Raw genomic sequence first — 5,005 nt, forward strand, 5'->3', positions numbered from 1 at the left:
CTGAATTTCCATAAGCAATTAGCCTACACATTTACATCCCTGTGTTTTCCTGTGATTTTATTGAAACGAAAGATAATGAATTAAATCTAATTATAGCAGGAAGACATCTAGTAACTTGATGTTTATTTTTGAGCCACAGCTCTACTTTGTAAGGAAAGCGAGGAGGGGAACTATATTATTGCTTAACGCAGTGGAAGCATTCTGATAAATCAGAAATTTCATTCTGATAGCAGGGACCCAGACAGGCAGCCCTTATTGGATACTGGGGCTCTCTTGACAAGATGCTTTTCTACAAGATGCATATTTCTAGTCTGATGAATGTGAAGTACTGCTCTTGGCTTGTAGCCTGATTCTTGGTGGAGCATCTCTATAGACAAATGTTTCCCTAGATACTCTAATAAAACCCAGGATAATCATCCACAGTTCACGGGGTCCTTCGAAGAGGGTGGGAGGTAGAGCCCTGGAATTCAGGAAATAGGAGACAAATAAGAGCCTTCTTTTATTATGATAAAACATGAGCATCTCTATTCTTTTGGAAATCTTCACTCTTTAGGTGACAGAGTGCCTATCTAGGCTACCCCCAGGTTCATCTGCTTTAATCAGGAGACGGCTTTATTCAAAAGACACACAGCCAAAAGGCTGAAAACAGAAACAAAAGCCAAACAAAATAAGTGGCGTGACAGTACAGACGGAAAAAATGAATACATCTCGACATCTTTATTGTTTTCTTTTTCGTTTTGCTCCCTTAAAATCCTCCCTCTCCGGTCCCCTTCTCCTTCTGTATAAATGCAAACATCTCCAAATGTCAAGTGCAGGGAAGTGACCCATCCTTTAATGGCACAGAGGATGATTAGAGACCGATTTCCATGTCATTTCCGACACAAACACAATCCCTAGGTTACAGGCTTCCCAGAACAGTTTTCAACCTGATAATGAGTTGGCTTGTTTGTTCAGTGGTCACGACTGCTCCTACTTCAAAACATTTTAGCAAATATGAGGATGGTGAGACTGTGTCATTATGACAAGTGGGAACAGGAGCAGGGCCTGGATTGGGCTGATCGGTGACAGCCGGGCTGGCTGAGGACCTGGACTGATAGGTTGTCTTGCCTGGCCCTGCCGGGGAACTATTCTCTTCGATTTCCTCTCAGTGACCGGGCTGGAGTGTGGCTACCTAATGGTTTGCTGTCGATACAGTAAAAATGCTCACCCGTCTTTAATCCATTCCGAGAGGGCTCTTTACATAAGTGGCCTATTCCATTTCTTCATTTTCAGAAAAGGCAATCAAATAAGATTGAACTACACAGGCTGCTGTACAGTGACTTATGTGTGTGTGTGTGTGTGTGTGTGTGTGTGTGTGTGTGTTTGAAAAAAGCACAATGATTAATTTTGAGACACAGCATTTTGTGTTGTCTTTGACAATTTTCTTCCTCACCCTTTTTTTTTTAAGGACTCTGAAAATCAATGTCGTGCTTCACTACCATCCATCTTTATATAGTAATAAATTAAGTGGGAGGTATTGATATTTTTGACTGAGCTTTTAAAATTTACATACTAATGACAATTATACCCTGGTGACTGTTGATTCCTGCTGCTGTTTACTCTTCCCGGCTTGGGAAAGAGTGTCGCCTGTTTGCTTCGAGGTTCCTGAATGTCTTGGGTCCTAGGTCAGTCGAATGGAACCCCCCATCCCAGGCAGGTGTCTCAGAGGTCCCTGTGCTGCGTCACATATTAACCCTTTTGGTGCTAAATTAAGAGAAGAGGAGAAAGTTCTGGGAAAGAGCCGGAGCAGTGGGCAGCCGAGGGCTCACGGCGGATGGTGGACTGGTTATTTGTCCCTGGCCTAGAACAGTCTAATATCTTTTGCTGGTGAAGACTGGGTGAATTTTGACTCTGGACGGAAGCCCGCTTTCCTCATTCCCTTTCATACAATTTAGGTTATCTTGGGGAAGTCACAGAAGTATCATGTGCCCTTCTTGTTCCTGAAGAAAAAAGAAATAAACCAGAAATCTGAAACCTTGACCTTGAGTGTCTTGCTTCACTTGGGCTTCCAGACTGTTTCTGATGAACTCCGGGGGCAGAAGGACGGACAGTCACCAGCTGGGTCCCCTCTTGCCTTGCACCTCCCTCGAGATGGGCTCAGGGCCTCTTCTCAGGATTTGCCATGTGTTCGTTTGGAAGCACGGATGAAGCCCTAGCACGGAGGAAATGAACAGAGCAAGGTCAGGGCCACGATATGATTTGATTTTCTGAAACCGAATCCCTCCAGGCCGCCTGAGTGCGGCCCACAGGTAGATGACCAGGAAAAATACCAACCCATCGGTGGGAAGGCTTCAACTTCATTTACACAATTATTCTGGGGACTGGGACAGCCTTGAAGCGAACAACAGTTTATTCGCCAAGATTAATTTGTCAGTAATATTGATTGTCGGGGGCCTGCTTCATGCTATTTAAGATTCCACAAGGCATAGACAGCAGCAACTCGAGCGTGATTTGTCCCTCTAGAATCTCCAGGATGTCGGGAGGCAGGCGGAGGAGACGTGGAGCAGCAAGTTCTGTCAAACTAGATATTGCCAGGCCGATCCCCGGGGCAAGGTGCGTGCCTGGGTTTTGTTTACATTTTGCCAACGCAGCAATAAATTGTTTACATAGGCCAGTCTCTCTCTCTCCTCTCTCTCTCTCTCTCTCTCTCTCTCTCTCTCTCTCTCTCTCTTTTCTCCCCCAAAGCAGGTTACCCAGATATTCAGGCAACTATCATATAAAGAAACCAGTGGAATTTCCCCTGATTCAACCCTGAAATCAGTACACAGGATCATCCAAATATGAAGGCTGTTGAAAGTTGGGTTTCTTGCTGAGCAAAGCTGGCCCAGCAACTTCCCACTGTCCAGAAAGCACCTTAGCGAGAGCGTCTGCAAAGAAAGCCCTGAACATGGGAGAGGTGTGCAGGAGAACACCCTTTCATCAGAGGATCAGGTTTCAGGACGGGGTGGGAGCCCAGAGAATTATTGTATTACACACTGTCCTGAAATGGGCCTTGTTCCTCGGGCCCCACCTCCCTCTTGTCCTTTCTTTTCTTTGAGTGTTTTTTTGGAATGAAAGAGTTTTTCTTTTTCTTTTTCTTTTTTTTTTTTCCTTCCAAATTGCGCTGGGAGGCAAATTCTTGAACGGTGTAATAGAAAATGTTAGACAATATTCCTTACCGGAGCTATTGACATTTTGGATAGTTGTGACACTTTGATTTTTCTCAAAACATATGGATCAAGCCTGGCTGCGTTATTGGACAGGAAGCCCTGATGAAAGGCCTTCCTTGATCTTTCTTTGTATTTTCCCCCCTCTGTTTGCTCATGGCTTTCTCTCTGAATATAATCGTGGTTTTCTTAAGCTGTCCGGGGAGTCGTTATTGCCTTACTAAATATTTCATGGTGCACAGCACACCGTACCTGCCAACCGCCTCTTATTTGTTGTCAAAAATAAAGGGTTCATCCTATGGAGGGGGAAAAAAGAGGGAGCGGGTCTATTCCATTGTTTTTATTTTAAAGTTTCTCATCGGCACCAAATGCATCGACACCCTGGCAGCCTAGGAGGGGTGTCTTTCATTTGCCGGGGACCAGGCCGGCCACTTATTTATTTATTTGCGGCTTATTTATTTGCTGCTGCGCTCTGCTCTCTGATTCCCGGCGCTTGTCTCCTTGCAGTTTCCCTTCCTATTTGTTCAGAAGGGAAAAGTTCAAAGCGGCTCTGTCAGCCGAGGGAGAAGCAGGCAGAATACTAACCCTCCAGCGCCCGCCTGCGCTGACCTTGAGAGAGGAGCACTAAACGGTCCCACCGCAGACCCGCATGTGTGTTTTGTTAGACCAGGTCGGCAGGGGTCAGGGCTCACCTGAGGCCAGCGGCAGGCCGACCTGCCTGAGCAGCAGGGTAATGCATTTTTAAAAGGGACATTCTCGCCTTTGAATGGGCCTAATATGGTCTCTGTTTAAAAACCTGTCAGAATCCCAAGCACACACTCCATAAAATATAAATAAGTACTTACTGTTTGCAGATGTTGCTTGTTTTTCATAATGTTTGCATTTGAAGTCTCGAATCCTCACTTCCTGTCAGGCTCCCCCATGCCTCTCTCTCTCTCCTGATTCTGAAGGAACAAGGGGGACTTCAGATGGCAATTTCTCAATGAAGACACTTTCTGTCGCATCTGTCAGCGTCCCTGGCACAATTAGCATTCCCTTTTTCTTTTTTCATTCTCTCTCTCCCACACACTCACACTCACTCACACTCACACACGCTCACACACACTCACACACACACACACGCAGGTTCATTTCTCACCACCTCTTTCCCGGTGGGTGGTGGAGGAGCCTCCTCTCTTGTTAGCAGCACTTGAAGGAGTCTGAAGTCTCAGGAAAGGGCGACTTTCAGGGCCCTGAGATGTGACGCTGTGACTCATCAGGCCTTGGCCTCCACACTTAGATAAACTGGTAGGAATTAGGAAAGGAACCTTGGGGAGCCTCTGCCGTCTTCCTGGGATAACTTGGAGACGGGGCTTCATGCATCTTTGGAGAGCCCTCCACCCGCAGTCCCATTGATAAGGTCATGTGTGTCTTTGGCTGCACCCACTGGGCCCGTCTCTGACCCATGATTCCCAGAATCAATCGGTCTTCCCCCCACAGCTCAGCCCCTCCAACGACAGCCTGGTGGGGGACGATCTCTCCCGTGATCTGGTTGAACCCCTTCTGTCACTCCTCCTGTCCCTTCCTGGTGGCTGCCCGTGGCCCAGGTGGCATGACGGGAGGCATTGGAATGGGGGCACATCCCTGTGATCGGATGGACGACGCGTGAAGGGGACTGTGGAAGTGTGTGTTTGTCCCGCAGTCCTCCCGCGACTCGCCTGAGCATTTGAACAACACCCTCCCCGAGCACCTGCCACGTGTGCCCGGAAAGCTGGGTGCCAGCTCCCTCTGCAAGCCTGCGTGCTTGCTGAAACCAGCCGGGTACCTTGCTGTTTATGCAG

General features: G+C 47.3%; 1 long non-coding RNA gene across 1 annotated transcript; it reads right to left on the minus strand.

Annotated features, from left to right (window-relative positions):
• Positions 1-475: 475 nt before the first annotated feature.
• LOC120888107 (uncharacterized) lies at positions 476-4,419 on the minus strand. Its single transcript, XR_005731572.2, has 3 exons — positions 4,327-4,419; positions 4,031-4,129; positions 476-2,191 (listed from the first exon to the last, which is right to left on the minus strand). It is a non-coding gene; the product is annotated as an uncharacterized LOC120888107 (long non-coding RNA).
• Between the last annotated feature and the right edge of the window lie 586 nt (positions 4,420-5,005).

Source organism: Ictidomys tridecemlineatus, chromosome 15, assembly GCF_052094955.1.
Source record: "Ictidomys tridecemlineatus isolate mIctTri1 chromosome 15, mIctTri1.hap1, whole genome shotgun sequence".
In the NCBI taxonomy this organism is placed as follows: domain Eukaryota; kingdom Metazoa; phylum Chordata; class Mammalia; order Rodentia; family Sciuridae; genus Ictidomys; species Ictidomys tridecemlineatus.